Source organism: Schistocerca cancellata, chromosome 9 (genome assembly GCF_023864275.1).
Source record: "Schistocerca cancellata isolate TAMUIC-IGC-003103 chromosome 9, iqSchCanc2.1, whole genome shotgun sequence".
NCBI classification, from domain to species: domain Eukaryota; kingdom Metazoa; phylum Arthropoda; class Insecta; order Orthoptera; family Acrididae; genus Schistocerca; species Schistocerca cancellata.
The window spans coordinates 393,240,999-393,258,385 of record NC_064634.1 but is presented as its reverse complement, the minus strand read 5'-3'; positions in this window follow the sequence as shown (position 1 = coordinate 393,258,385).

The window sequence follows — 17,387 nt, the reverse complement described above, 5'->3', positions numbered from 1 at the left end:
CTGTTCAGTCTCACTAACCAAACGCCCATTCTGTGTAATCAGAACGTCAGTTTTTGTTTGATTGTGTGTTAAAAACCGTAAAAACTGAGGCTTGTTGCGATTTAGCGTCAATTTATTTTGTCCAAGCCATGCATTTATATCCTGAAATACATCATTTCATACTGTGTCAGTATTGCACACAACATCCTTCACTATCAAGCTGGTGTCGCCAGCACACACAGATATTTCTGAATCACCTGTAACACTAGAAGGCACATCATTTATATAAATAAGAAACAGTAGTGGCCCCACTTAGCTGTGTGCCATTGGGGATTAACTTCGTAGCCATTCTCAGTTCTGCACAGAATGGCTTTTGGCTGTCTGTTCATAAAGGTTTATGCTACTTCTCTTATTCCATAATGGTCCGACTTCCGCTGTAACATTTTGTGATCAACACAGTGAAAGGCCTTATTTAAATCAAAGAAGACGCCTAGCAGTCACAAGGCTTTATTTTTATAAATATAGCTTTTTCATTTCTAAAACCAAAATAAATATTTGGTGTCTGAATAACAGTGCCGCCCAAGTCAGGACAACCTTGTATGAATTTTTAAAGTTGTTCTAGACGGAAATGTATGTGAATGGTACCATTTGTCGAGTGATTCAAGTACTACGCTGCCAGACCATAAAAGTGATACTGCTGGAAGGGTGGGAAGAAACGAAATGAAACATCATGGGTTGAAGTGGTCTGTGATGTCGTTTGAATGATAACAAAGTTGAGTCAGATTTACAAAGGGCCTGGCAGTGTGAACTGGGACACGAATGTCTTTCTTTTGGGATTAAAAAATTCGGAAATGGCATGGGGAGAGATCGTTACTTAATGGAGGACGTGTAACGGCTTCCCAGCGAAACTTCTGCAACGTAGTTGAAACACTATGACTCTGGACCCACTGTTGCCGGGAGTGTGCGCGTGTATAATTCTGCAATCCGATAAGAGTAAGATACGATCATATTGATTTTAAATTGTAAAAAAGAGTAATGTTTGGCAATACGGTGAATGAGATCAGTCTTTGATTATCGCAGGCTGTTGCAACATAATTTGTTTATAAAATAAATGTACGTGAAAAGACGAGTACATAAGATTGAAAGTGGCTCAGGTAAGCTTTTTTGTAGTACAATGATTTTAAGATGAAACAAACTTGTGTTAACAGTGTACGAAGCGTACATTCTTATTTGGTGGACATTTCAGTATGAAGTATTTTACCTGTTTGTATTTTTCAGTCTCTCTAGCGTCTACATAATTATCATAAATGTGGGTGTTACGCTCATCAGCTGTGGTTCTGCTTTCAACAACCCAGCTTCAAAATACAGGTACATAAGATCTCTTAACAGCTGCTTCAAGGCTGCAACCACGCTACCCCAACGTACATACATACAAGCGGCAGTCAAGCGAGAAAGAGGAAGACGGAAAAAATTATTTCAAAGGTAACAGTCATTTCCCTTGACACTCTGTGAGACAAGCCACTCAACGCCTTGATGGAAAAATGTTTGCTCTTGTCTACGGAATTACTACTACGCCCACACAAACAGCTCTTCGTCCGAAGCAAATGGACGGCCACGAAGGCCTTTCTTCCGGGCTTCAAAAACATGGAAATCGCATTTTCACTTAGTGGAAGGTGTGTATGGGCATCCTAGTGAAACTTCTGCAGCGTCGTTGAAACAATCATGACAGTGTGTGGGCGGGCCCTATTCTGCAACAGAATGATGCCGTCCATCATCATTACTGATGGTTTTCTGGATATGACGGCCCGCACAGCGGTGTGTGGTCACTTTGCAAAAATTGTAGCGGGGTATCAACTTCAAACCCTCAAGAATGTTGACGGTACTGTTTCTGTTGCAGGATAATGCCCGACCATGTTTGCCAATATTGTCTCCACTACGCTGCAGAAGTTTCACTGCGAAGCCCTTACACATCCTCCATTAAGTCCCAATCTATCCCCATGTGAGTTCTATAGTTTTGGAGACCTGAAGAAAGGAGTTAGTGGCCGTCTACTTTCTTCAAATGGTTCAAATGGCTCTGAGCACTATGGAACTTAGCATCTGAGGTCATCAGTCCTTTAGACTTAGAACTACTTAAACCTAACTAACCTAAGGACAGCACACAAATCCATGCCCGAGGCAAGATTCGAACCTGCGACCGTAGGAGCAGCCCGGTTCCGGACTGAAGCCCCTAGAACCACTCGGTCATAACGGCCGGCCTACATTCTTTGAAGACGTGCATACGTGGATACAGTCACGGTTCCCCACGCAACTGCAAATGTTTTTCCATGAAGGCATTGACCGTCTTGTCTCAGTGGGACAAATGTATCGAGAGATACGACGATTATCTTTGAAAAAATATACAATTTACTTACTTTTTCCATCTTTCTCGTTTTCATTTCACAGCCCGTTATAGGCCTGAGAGTGGCAGCAATACTTGTTAGATGTTTCATATTGATACACAATTCTGAGGGTCACTATGTACATGTAGAACACAGGTAGATTATTATTTCAACACTATTACTAACGAAGAGCATAAAAGTGCTCAATATAATGAGCACACCGACTGTACTTATTTTTCATATACTCCTATTGGTATTATCCATCCTCTATAACATATATCCTACATAGAAAAGTTTTCTCTAGGAGCAGAGCCTAAGTCTTCATCAAAGCCTTCGGGATTAGTTTTTTTGTCGTTGCATTGGACCACTCCCGACAAATTCAAGGACGGTTTGGAGCTTTACTGCTCATCGGCCTACGTGAGTTTTCTGTTCACATACATCGCCCTCGCCAGGATTTTAGTTTGCGGCTTACCAACATTCGAACCTTTGTGACTCAACAAGAATTCAGTGAAATCACTTTTTAACGTAATTGTTACATCCAAAAATCATCCAGCTACAGAAATTGCTGCAAGCTTTAAATCTTAAATAAACCAACATGTCACTTGAAAGTCACCGAAGACGGACGTTGCACCCAAACGCCCGATGAAGGCATTGACGTTTTGGATTTTTGCTTTTGTAAGTAGGATTTTCTATGTAAGCATGCAAAGCAAAGCTCCGTGTTCCGGTCCAGACGGGCCAATCGGGACTGGGTGACCGCCGCGTGATCCTCTGCGCATGGCGTCATTTGGATGCGATATGCACGGCATGGGGTCAGCGCACCCTTCTGCCAGTAGTTGCCGGTTTTCTTGACTTTGGAGCAGCTGCTTCTCGAAGCAGTAGCTCTATAGTTAGCCTGAACAGATTCAGTGCATTGATTTTTGGACAACATGGTTGTGGAGATGAAGCAGCGATTAGTATGATTAATCAATTATTCAAAAGCAGTCTTAACCGCACTTATTATTATTATACCGCCAACCGGTTTAAACCTGACGTAGGGGTCATCTTCTGGGCGTTTACACCATTGGTCGACTGCTGGTGGTGCCGTTATATAGACAGGAGTGACACCACCAGCAGTCGGCCAATGTTGTAAACGCCCAGAAGATGACCCCTACGTCCTGTTGAAACCGGTTGGCGGTATAATAATAATAAATGTGGTTAAGGCTGGTTTTGAATAATAGATTCAGTGCATCCCGCTCAAATCCTCCCATCAAGGAAAGGCCCCTAGTAAAGAATCGAAACCGATTCCTCCGCCTAGCAGCCACACATGCTGACCACTGAGGTATGGGGCCTGGGGAGGGTGGCTGTACCATAAATATATTAAAACACGCTCCCAGCCCCTCGCGCTTCCATAAGGTAACATCTTACACGTGGCCCGCTGCTGCCACAAATGGCTAACCAAAGTCGTCCATAATCAAGTCATCCTTAGTGTTCAATAAGCTAAGTGAACGATTACTAGATTATTACAACAATGTGTAAATATATATATATATATACATACGGAAAGACTCATTGGACCTGGTGCTGGAAGGACAGCTATACACACCTGACGAAATATCGTGGTGTTTCGTCCGTTGGGTCTGGCTCAACAAAGCCGTCGATACCTGTCAAGCTGTCGGCATTGTTCAATCGCCTGGACTAAGACATCGACGTAATGAGAACTATGATACGAATTAAGATTCAAGTGATTACTTTTTTCATGATTAATTTGTAGGTCGAGAGTACTTGCAGGAGTACTTGATTCAACAAGCTGCTAGCCAGCCACATCCCATATATCGGCTGGTTGTAAACAAACTTTCCCTATTTAACACATTGTAACACGGAAACTAATTACCGTACGAGAACCAAACTTGGTAGCATTGATGTCCAGAGTATGGGGTGGTTTCCATGCCCCACAGCACCAGCGTCCATTTCCAAATATGGCCACCAGGTGCCATGGTCAATCATCATGATTCATAATCTCACACACCTGACCAGTCGCAGTGGAATTGACTTGTCAACATGAGCTTGGACAAAGGGAGATGGGCATTATTGGTGAAGCTCTGTTATCAAAACGACAGTAATGCTGCAGCTGCACTTCGAGAATATCATCGGCTGAAAGGATTATGGAAGGGTCCTCTTTCTCCACCTGCTGTGTGGAGTATGATGAAGAAGTTCGAATGAACTGGAGAACTGGTCGTCGCTCCAGGAAGAGGCCGATGACCGGTTGCACCACAGATGGTTGATGAAATCCCTGTTGCTATGGCAGACAACGCTGCGCGCAGTTCCCGATCGTCAGGCAGTGTGCGTGCTGTGTCACGACAGCTGAACTTGCCGTGGTCCTCTGTACAGAAGGTACTTCGAACCATTCTCAAATGTATCCGTACAAGATCCATATCGTACAGCAGCTTGCCCCACAGGACGCACAGCGGCGTGTTGACTTCGCGCTCCACTTTCTCGCAAGGACTGAAGTTGAGAGCTGGCCCTGGACCATCCTATGGACAGACGAAGCTAATTTTTCTCTGACGAGTGAGGGGAACAGAAGTGCCGAGTGTGCGGATCTTCACCTCCAGTCACTGTGCATGAAGTTCTTCTGTATGGTAAACGTGTCACTGTATGGTGTGGCTTCACGGCTACGTTCATCACGGGCCCGTTTTCTTTTGAACAGGTTGGCACTCAAGGACCAAAGACGTACAGAGTGTGCAAAATGTTTGTGTGAGATTCTCAGACATCTAAAATGTGTTATATTAGTAAAGAGAATAATCATAGGATTGGGTGAGTGTTCTAAGTGATCTATTTGAATTCTCTAAATTTTTAAACAATTTATTTGATATGGTAGTATAAATAGATCATACACTCCTGGAAATTGAAATAAGAACACCGTGAATTCATTGTCCCAGGAAGGGGAAACTTTATTGACACATTCCTGGGGTCAGATACATCACATGATCACACTGACAGAACCACAGGCACCTAGACACAGGCAACAGAACATGCACAATGTCTGCACTAGTACAGTGTATATCCACCTTTCGCAGCAATGCAGGCTGCTATTCTCTCATGGAGACGATCGTAGAGATGCTGGATGTAGTCCTGTGGAACGGCTTGCCATGCCATTTCCACCTGGCGCCTCAGTTGGACCAGCGTTCGTGCTGGACGTGCAGACCGCGTGAGACGACGCTTCATCCAGTCCCAAACATGCTCAATGGGGGACAGATCCGGAGATCTTGCTGGCCAGGGTAGTTGACTTACACCTTCTAGAGCACGTTGGGTGGCACGGGATACATGCGGACGTGCATTGTCCTGTTGGAACAGCAAGTTCCCTTGCCGGTCTAGGAATGGTAGAACGATGGGTTCGATGACGGTTTGGATGTACCGTGCACTATTCAGTGTCCCCTCGACGATCACCAGTGGTGTACGGCCAGTGTAGGAGATCGCTCCCCACACCATGATGCCGGGTGTTGGCCCTGTGTGCCTCGGTCGTATGCAGTCCTGATTGTGGCGCTCACCTGCACGGCGCCAGACACGCATACGACCATCATTGGCACCAAGGCAGAAGCGACTCTCATCGCTGAAGACGACACGTCTCCATTCGTCCCTCCATTCACGCCTGTCGCGACACCACTGGAGGCGGGCTGCACGATGTTGGGGCGTGAGCGGAAGATGGCCTAACGGTGTGCGGGACCGTAGCCCAGCTTCATGGAGACGGTTGCGAATGGTCCTCGCCGATACCCCAGGAGCAACAGTGTCCCTAATTTGCTGGGAAGTGGCGGTGCGGTCCCCTACGGCACTGCGTAGGATCCTACGGTCTTGGCGTGCATCCGTGCGTCGCTGCGGTCCGGTCCCAGGTCGACGGGCACGTGCACCTTCCGCCGACCACTGGCGACAACATCGATGTACTGTGGAGACCTCACGCCCCACGTGTTGAGCAATTCGGCGGTACGTCCACCCGGCCTCCCGCATGCCCACTATACGCCCTCGCTCAAAGTCCGTCAACTGCACATACGGTTCACGTCCACGCTGTCGCGGCATGCTACCAGTGTTAAAGACTGCGATGGAGCTCCGTATGCCACGGCAAACTGGCTGACACTGACGGCGGCGGTGCACAAATGCTGCGCAGCTAGCGCCATTCGACGGCCAACACCGCGGTTCCTGGAGTGTCCGCTGTGCCGTGCGTGTGATCATTGCTTGTACAGCCCTCTCGCAGTGTCCGGAGCAAGTATGGTGGGTCTGACACACCGGTGTCAATGTGTTCTTTTTTCCATTTCCAGGAGTGTATAATTGTATTTCTGATATCGAAATTGCGTCAGCTCTCCCTTTATTCCCAGCAATAGCTACACAGTGTAATGAGAGAAGATGAAAACCTCCATTTGTGTGTATGGATTCATTGATTCACACACAACCAGGAAGTAGCCACTTGAGAGAGGTAGACGCAGGAAGTGAGTCTGAAATTTCCTGATCAACAGAAAGCCACCACATGATGCTCTGTTCGGGCAGTGAGATCAGATGACTCCAAACTGTGCCTACTAGATCACACTTCATTCCTTTCCTCAGTGCTTGCAGTTGTTACATCATGGGAAGTGGGGGTGGGAGGAATGTAGATGTGAGCTATAGCCAAGTGAGGGAACACTATCTCCTGCAATGTAACTAAATAAAGAATATGCATCAGTTTGTATTATTGGCACTGATGTGATGTGTATCCTACCTCTCCAGCATAGGTTGAGTCTTTTTACTGGCAATTTTTTCTGGGAGTAGTAGGGGGAAGGGGGGAGGGGTGGGGTAGGACATCCTCTGGTGGTGCACTTGTTCAGTTGATGCCTGCATATCAAGGCGAGATGGCCTCAAAAATTTTCCAATGACACAACAAATCTGCAGCAGTGTATAATTAGGACATGCAGTTGCTGGATGTGAGCTTTTCCCACCAATAGGAGAAAATGGAAATTTATAAGTAAACTATATAGCCTCTGCTACATAATTGACATTTGATTGAATTTTGTGTCCTTGACAGACTGACTTTTTCCCATAAATTTCGAAGTGGGGGAATGGAGGGGGTAAGATGAGGGAAAAGAGGGCTTGGGGATTTCTCAGAGTGGCAAGTGGTTAATTAATTTATCGATTTAGTTAATTATTCAGTTAATTTAACATAAAAAATGTGCTTGTATCAGGGAGGTGGAAGAGGTTGGAGATTTGCCAGGGGGTGGAGGATGCGGTTTCTCAAAAAGATGTATTACCCCTCAGGGGTTGTAAATCAGTGCGACAGTAGATTAGGAGTAGGGGTCATAGATGAATCTAGTTTTCCTCTAAATATATTCGTGGCCCTGAATGAATGCAACCTGCCCTAACAAAGTGGTGTAGAACCCCCTTTGTCCTAAAACTTGTGTTCTTGGGATATATTTGCTGTAGTCTCCTGTTGCTTTTAACTGTTCAGAGTATCACTATGTAAGGTTATGCAGGCTAATATTAGTAGGTTATATCAGTCAACCTTCAAGACTGCTGCTACTGACTTAAGAGGCTGTTTCTGCTCTTCAGGAATCACATGTTTGTCCAGCCTGTCCATAAATGCACATCCAGTTAGGTTGCTCCTACAGTATAGGTATCCAAATGTTCAGGCAGGCAATCCACTAACGTCGCCAAGGCACATGGTTTGTGTTGATCATAAATAATAGTAAAATTTAGTTATTTTTTCAGTTGCAGGCAAAGAAAAAATCAGTGAAAAAGGTGCTTTTACAAAATTATACATACCTATAACTCAGTTCAGTGCACTGCTGACGTTCACAACAAAGTTTACGCTGACAGTCTGATAGATAAATCTCTCGCTGTAGGCCTTGGTAATCAATGTAATAAAGTGTCTTCCTCTATAAAATTACGACGAGATCGCTTCAAGTGAATTGTTAAATAAAACACGTCTATTTTCATCATCACATTCCAATTAGAATGATAGAAAATTATTATTTGCGCAGATTGTAAACAATGTTAGTTAGCTGTCCATACCATTTACAGCTTGCACCTAACTGGTGATTTGACTGTTTTTCGGTGCATACGCTACGGTGGTTGAAAGCAAAATTGGAATAAACTAAGAAAGAAAACTAAATTACGTGTCAGTAGCGAGCAATTGCCGTTTCATTACACACCGACATTGGAACGACTATTGATGCGATTGTGATGTTATAGTAGCCCCTTCAATACCACTTATACTCACTTCAAAAAAGTTCCGGAACCTGTATAAAAACTGGAGTAGAGATCAACATAAATCACACATTGCATGTTGTACCACCATACAGCGAGACCTTCAGAAGTGGTGGTCCAGATTGCTGTGCACGCCGGTACCTCTAATACCCACTAGTACGTCCTCTTGCATTTATGCATGCCTGTATTCGTCGTGGCATAGTATCCACAAGTTCATCAATGCATTATTGGTCCAGATTGTCCCACTCCTCAAAGGCGACTCACCTTAGATCCCACAGTGGTTGGTGGGTCAAGTCGTCCATCCCAGTCATGTTCGATAGGGTTCATGTCTGGAAAACATGCTGGTCACTCTTGTCGAGAGATATCGTTATGCTGAAGGAAGTCATTCACGATGGGGGTGCAAACTGCGTCCATGAAGACGAATGCCTCGCCATACGCTGACGATATGTTTTCGCTATCGGTCGGAGGATGGCATTCACGTATCGTATAGCCGTTACGGTACCTTCCATGACGACCAACGGCCCCACATAATACCAGTCCAAAACAGCAGGGAACCTCCACCTTGCTGTACTCACTAGACAGTGTGTCTAAGACGTTGAGCCTGACCGGGTTGCCTCCAAACACGTCTCCGACGATTGTCTGGTTGAAGGCATATGCGACACTCATCGGTGAACAGAACGTGATGTCAATGCTGAGCGGTCCATTCGGCATGTTGTTGGGCCCATCTGTATCATGCTGCATGATGTCGTGGTTGCAAAGATGGACCTCGCCATTGACGTCGGGAGTGAAGTTGCTCATCATGCAGCCTATTGCGCACAGTTTGATTCGTAGCACGATGTCCTGCAGAAAAAGCATTATTCAACATGGTGACGCTGCTGTCAGGGTTCCTCCGAGTCATAATCCGTAGCTAGCGGTCATCCACTGCAGTAGTAGCCCTTTGGCGGCCTGAAAGAGGCATGTAATCGACGGTTCATGTGACTCTGTATCTCCTCCACGTCCGAACAACATCGCTTTGGTTCACTCAGAGACGCCTGTACATTTTCCTTGTTGAGAGCTCTTCCTGGCACAAAGTAACAATGAGAACGGGATCGAACCGCGGTATTGACCGTCTAGGAATGGTTGAACTACAGACAGCACGAGCCGTGTACCTCCTTCCTTGTGGAATGACTGGAACTGACAGGCTGTCGGGGGCCCCCTCCGTCTAATAGGCGCTGCTCATGGATGGTTGTTTACATCTTTGGGCGGGTTTAGTGACATCTGTGAACAGTCAAAGGGACTACGTCTGTGATACACTACCCACAATCAACGTCTATCTTCATGAGTTCTGGGAACTGGGGTGTCGCAAAACTTTTTTCATGTGTGTATTTATGTATGTCCATTTAAAAATATCCAAAATTCGTTACAGCGTTTTTTTATTTCGAAGCATGAGTGTGAACTATTTTCGCCTATGTTTTGTAATTTCACGCGTAGATGTTTCGTACATGCATGCTTTGGTGTGAGCTATTGATGTTATGTTAACCGGGGACCTAGAAACGACGGAGAGGCTCCGTCCCCGCTACAGCCGCAGTGGTCCTCAACCCCACTACGACTATCGCAATCCACTTCACCCCTCCGCCGCCCCACACCGAACCCAGGGTTATTGTGCGGTTCGGCCCCCCGTGGACCTCCCAGGGAACGTCTCACACCAGACGAGTGTAACCCCTATGTTTGCATGGTAGAGTAATGGTGGTGTACGCGTACGTGGAGAACTTGTTTGCGCAGCAATCGCCGACATGGCGTACCTGACGCAGAATGAGGGGAACCAGTACGCATTTGCCGAGGCAGATGGAAAACCGCCTAAAAACCATCCACAGACTGGCCGGCTCACCGGACCTCGACACAAATCCGCCGTGCGGATTCGTGCCGGGGACGGGCGCGCCTTCCCAGAGGCACTTTTACGCTTTCCAGCATTCTGTTACTGCAGTCACTGAACACTGTTCATGAGCCTCGTCCATATGCACATTCATTAAATGTTGGGAGGGAAATGATGACGGAAAAGGAGCTGGCCATGAAGTGTGCAGCTTGCCGCGCAGCTGCAATATGGAACCCAGTCGCGCAGGTTTCCGTCGGCGGAGGCGGCGACGGGCAGGACCGCTTCCCCGCTGCCCGCTTCACCGTACGAGGACTAGCTTTGCCGGTACATGTCAACACGCTCGTGGAAACACAGGGTTGGGGGGGGAGGGGGGCGTGCTTAGGAGCCGAGAACTTTTTCTGGCCCGATTGCCGATATCGGAACAAGTATAGTTTAGTTGGTTGAATAACCTACGCACGGCATTATACACTAGGAAGTGCCATGTCAGTGACAGCACCGACAACTCGCCAACGCACCCCCTCAGATTTATTTGTAAACTGGCCCAGTGGATAACCCGTCAAAAACTGAATACGGGTCAAGCATGAAATCTGGAAGAAGATGTACTGAGATCTGAAAACAGAAGAAAAATAAAAAATGTGAACGATGTGCAACATCGAGCCTATTGCAAGGGAGAGAGCGTTGTGATTCTGTCGTCAGGTCTCCTCTCATAGAAATGAAAACAAGAGATAGGTGTGAACTGGGTTAAAGCAAAGGCACTCATGGGTCAAAACTTCCGAAACAGACCTCAAAAGTCATAATATGTGGTACTTGTGTGAGACAAATAAAGAGGGACGTACGTCTGGAGGTCCGTTCCTTACACCTGGCTGTTGCAAGCGGACGTTACAACACGGCACAGACTCAAATTTGAATACAGCGAACAGACACGTCCATGACCGGACAGACGACTCATAATTTTGTGGAAAAAGGTACGAGTGAGATTTGAAGGCAGCTCTCCCCCTCCGGAGTCAGACACTATGACCACATAACCAAGACACCGTGACTATTCGAATTCTTTCGATACTGCACATCTTGAGATTTGACCGTTCGCTGTTTATATTTTGCTTCTATTTTCACAGTTCAGTACACCATTTCCTGTTTTCATGCTTGATTTGTATTCTATTTTTGATGGGCTACCCATTGGAACATTTTACCACTAAATGTGACGGGAGTGTGATGTGGAGTTTTCCTTGTGACTACAACAAAAAGAAAAGAATACGTAATAAGAACGTAGTAATTCGCGGTTGTTGTCAGTGACGTTAAAACGTTGTTAAATATTAGTAAAAGACTAGGAAAACAACACATTCAGTTTGACAGATGACCTCCGCTGTAATTAGAGCATTTTTGGAGTTCGGCTTGGACGTTCAGAATATTCACAGGGACCTCCCGACATGGGTGGATGCGGAGGTCTGTGTCCACTTTTTTATTGTATTTTACAAGTCTCGTTCCGTAGGGCCAAATTGAGGACCACATCTCCAAGGTCATGGAACGTGTCAGTACATGAAATTTCAACATAAGAGTAAAAACAGACTAAATAAAATGTTTATAAACGCAAAAAAAGATAAGCCATAAGTACAACACAGGAATCAGCTTAATTTTCCAAGCAATTCCTCGATACAATAGAAGGACTGACCCACGAGGCGGCTCCTCCCACGGGAGGTTCGAGTCATCCCACGGGCATGGGTGTGTGTGTTGTTCCTAGCAAAAGTTAATGTAAGTTAGTTTAAGTAGCGTGTAAGTCTAGGGACCGATGGCTTCAGCAGTTTGGTCCCTTACTAGTTCATACACATTCGAACATTGACCCATGAGGAAACTCTTCAGCTTCGATTTGAAAGCTCGTGGCGTTCTGCTAAGATTTTTGAATTCTTGAGGTAGGTTATTTAAAATGGATGCAGCAGTATACTGTACGCCTTTCTGCAGAAGAGTCAAGGGAGTGCGATCCAAATGCAGATTGGATTTCTACCTAGTATTAACTGAGGGAAAGCTGCTAATTCTTGGGAATAAGCTAATATTGTTAACAAGAAACTACAGAAAAGTATATATATATATTGAGAGGCTAATGTCAGAATACACAGGCTGATGAACAGGGGTCGACAAAAGGTTCGCGAACTTACACCAAACTTATTGATCGAATCGCCTGTTTCTGAGCTAAAAATATCCTCTGAGAATGGGAAGTGACTTACTAGATAAAGTAACATTGTACATTGCTGATCTCTTTAAGCATTTAGGTTTATTGGAAAGTAAATTACAAAATTTTTCAGAAGCTGGAACCACAGCAAATCTACCGAACTCAAAATTTGTGAGAGACAAGATTAAATTTCTAGACTATATAATTTCTTTCAGAGGAATAACATAATATTCAAATAAAGGTAAGTTCTATAAGGAATTTTACTTATTCTAGAACAACAAAACAGCTTAAGATATTTTTTGGATTATTCTCGTTTTTCAGAAAATTCGTAACTAATTTACTATTGATTATCACAGCTTCTCTAAAACTATTAAAGAAAGATGCACTTTGTGTCTTGTTGATTCAATAGAGCAACTCTAAAATTTTGCATCTGCCAAACATGTCCGAGGATTTCTTATTCACGTGTTTGGAAGCATGTTTATTACAAATTAACGAAGAAAAACGTAAGCATGATATTCTTGTTATAGGCTTTGCTCGCTGCACGCTCCTAGAATATGATCGAGCATTCACTGTTACTAAGATGAAAACAATAGCTGTAGTTTGATTCTTTAAGAAGTTAAATAACTGCATTTATGATAAAAACGTCAAAATATTATGCAATCAAACATTAGATTTTGTGATGACATGCAAATTACTATATGATCATCTGGCAAATTAGTCACTATTTCTACAAGAACACATTTTGAAATAACATATGATAATGAAAAAGATGATATAGTGCAGACACATTACTATGTGTTCCATAAAGTTTAACCTGAGTGTTTACAATGTATAGAATAAACCACGGATTACTGAGTATTGCTAATAAAAGGCATTAATTACAAACAGTATTTGTTATAGATGGTTAAAAATATAGTTGATTTGCAAAATACTGTCCATTTGGGCATTATGGCACAACAAAATGTACAAGAAAGATCAATCCGTATTACCGTTTGATCAGTAAGTGGAGACAGGTACAACAGCTATACAGAATATGTGTTATATGTCAGAAAACAAAACCGTCTAACCAGTGTAGTCGTACACAGCTACAACATATGTTGCCAACTAAACCATTACAGACGGATCTTTGCCTTTAACTGGAGGTGGAGTTAAATATGTAGCAACACTGTACTGTTTACAACAAGATCTACCACAGCAGGTCTGACCATTAAAATAATTTCAAATGATTATGTACTGCCAGTTGGAAAGCCTTCACCCTGCTCTCGGACAACACATCAGATTTCACTAACCGTGTATGTAAAATATTTCTACGTGATAATCAGATTGAACAAATACTAATATCAAGTTCTCAACCAGAAAGGAACCCCATAGGCAGAATTTTGAGTGAATTTAATAGATTTATCCGCAAAGATACTGCTAAACAGCGACACATATTCACTACAGTTTGAAGAAATAGTAAGTAATCTACCGCTATACGCCACACCATATACACCAGCTGATCTTCTACACAACATAAAGGAACAAAATGAATAAATTCGGTCCTCTTCCTCGCCTCAGGTAGCTGGAAACATATAGCTGAAACCTCATCCAGAGTCTTCGGTACTACACCATAAAAATCATAAATGGCAACTACTTTGTACAGGCCCATACAAAATAGTCATGGTTCATCATCAAGGAAGCTATCTGTAGGCCTATCCCACGACTACAAGATAAAAGGACTGAACTTATACCATGCTATTAACAAATATCGTCAATTAAGTTATATTTGTCATTCAATAATGTTTATAATGAAACTAAATGAATAATTAATTTGTTTTCAATAAGCAGTATAACTTGTGACTGATGGAGAAGGATTAAAATATTATATTTACATATGGAATACATACAGTCTGGAAGATGTTCATGCAAGTAATGTCTTTAGCCTTTGACAGTTAGTATGAGAGGAAAATTTCTATTCCTAGTACTTAAATTGGATATTCCCTATCAGCAAATATACGAATATACCCTACGAGAAACTAAATACTGGACTCTGCACTGGGTGTACATGCAATAGCTTTCACATTTCAAGATTTATATGTCGAGCTTGCAGTCCATGTTTTCATTGAAGTCTGATCTTTATTACCACTATCATAAAAATCATTACTTTGAATTGAAACGTAACGGAAAACATTACTTTGAATTGAAACGTAACTGAAAAGATGGTTCTTGTGTTACAAAGTTCCCACTTTTCAACAACGACTTCGGAGCCTAATGCTTCACAAAGAGAAGAGGCATTTAATTAATTTAACGTGATACACATAGCAGGAGAATTTTCGACAGTTTCAACACATTAATTCAAAGACTACGTTTCTGTGTGTATACTTTATTATCTTGCTGGTGTCAATGTGACATGCCTTTGTTTCATGTATATTTTTTTCTTATTTTAAAAGATTTAAAAGATTCACATCGGTACTTTAGAGATAGCATTGCCAAGTCTATGGAGTTTTCAGCGTCTCTGACATTCAGTTATACGACTCTATTAAAGAAAAAGAGAGATGTACGATTCTAAATGTATGAAATGTAGTGAGTTCGTGAATCGGTTAGATTTTATATCAGGGGATTTTATGACGAGGCTTCATAAAGCAAGTTACACATCTCGTGACACGATAAGACCAAAGTGAAAAAAAAGTGGCGCATTGTCAGAAGAGAGTATTTGACCTCGACTCCCTGCAGAGACAGTTCTGCTGTGGTTCTATTAACAGGTGCATCATTATCTTCAACTGAAGTGGCACAGTTACTGGAAACAATCCTCTAAGTTGAAGTGCACAGAACAGTGCTATTCCTGTGGGAAAATCTTCTAAATTACACATGGATTAACCAAGAAATTCTTGCAAGTTTACGGACCAAATGAAATGCAGCCTCCAACTGTGGTGAAATAGTGCCAACAATTTGACCAAGGCCGCACAAACGTATGTTATGCGTATCGGGAAGACAGGCCATCGAGAACAGTCACAGATGATAATGTGCAGGCAATGGAGGGATTGGCTCACAGGAATCGAATATCTTCCAAAGATGAGGACATTGACGCAACGGTTCTGGAATGGCTCCGTGACTAACTAGCGGATTTCTCTCGTCAAGGAATGGAACGATTCATAGGGCGTTCCGACCATTGTCTCAGATACTCGATGACTGAGTTGAAAAGCAATCACGTTGCTGTGTTCCTTTGAAGTGTGTTGCAGCATTCAATAACATTATTCTACCTGCCGTAATAATGTGTAACTTAGTTTGTTAAATCCTCTCGTATTTGCCAAACTGTTACGGCACTGTAATTTCATTACAGCGCAATCTTTTTTTAATTGTTTATGATATTGTGAAAAATATAGTAAAGACTTGTAACTACACACGACGACTAAAGGAAGTGTTTAAAGTTTAAAATGAAATGTTGGAAGTCGTTTTATGAACATCTATGGAAAATTTATTTTTCGTAACCTGAGATGACCAGTAAAATAATTTTGCTTCGATTAAAAGCATTTCAATCACAGATGGGATGTGAACAGCCCGTATTATATACTATTACCTATTTTCTTTGTACGAAGACACAGGTAAGGTTTATAACCAATATCAAAATTTGCGCCAGGTAAAAGTCATTAACAATATGTTGGCTGCGGTAGACGATCTATGCGATATCTTTGGAGCAGCAAAGTCAGGCAATCGCGGTATGTTTCCATAGCTACAAAAGCTCAGTATTCCAAAACTCGCCTCTCATTAACTTAATTCCACGAGAGCCTAAGAAGAATTTATGATTATGGGTCAAGAGAGTTGGTAGCAGATAAAGCTATAAAAAAGGTAAGGAAAAGAATCTGTAAATAGCGACCCCTCCTAACCAACGTATTGAAAATGCGATGGTTTGCATCCATTGTCATTGCATTTACCACTCGTTAGGGTGGGCCTTATGTGAAAGTCTAAAGTAGTACTTCAATATTCTATAAAGAAGAAAGTTTCTCGGCAGGCAAGGCTGCAGTGGGCAAGTCGAAGGAATTGTTCATGTGAAAACAACTCTGATATTTTCACCTGTACCTTAGAGCGACAGTGCACAGTGGTTAAGCTGAGAACAAGACGATTTACAACCCAACAGGACAAGTGTTTTCAGATCCTCCCGGTGAGCGAAACAGAATTCTGGAATGCTTTCAGGCAAAATGTTTTTGGTGTGTATTTGTTTATTTAGTGTGAAAATGAAGGTATAGGGGATAGTAATGAAAGTTTCAAGAAGTAATTCGACTGACGTGATCTAAGGTATCAGTTCGCTTATTGAACACACCGTCGCATTGAGAATGAACATAGCACAGTGCCATGTGAGACAGGTCAGAGAGACACATATACGCACTGTGACATATGTCATTACTTCGTGCGATATGAGGCTCAACACCGCTCAAAAGTTTGCTCATGAGCATAACCGATGGCCAACAGCTTGAGTCATTACTGTGGTGAGCAGAATCTATTCCGGTGAGCACTTTTGAGCGGTGTTGAGCCTCATATCGCACGAAGTAATGACATATGTCACAGTGCGTATATGTGTCTCTCTGACCTGTCTCACATGGCACTGTGCTATGTTCATTCTCAATGCGACGGTGTGTTCAATAAGCGAACTGGTATCTTAGTTCACGTCAGTCGAATTACTTCTTGAAACTTTCATTACTATCCCCTATACCTTCATTTTCACACTAAAAGAAAGAAATACACACCAAAAACATTTTGCCTGAAAGCATTCCAGAATTCTGTTTAGCTCACCGCAACATCCATAATCCAGAAATGCTGCTTGCAGGCATTCGACTCT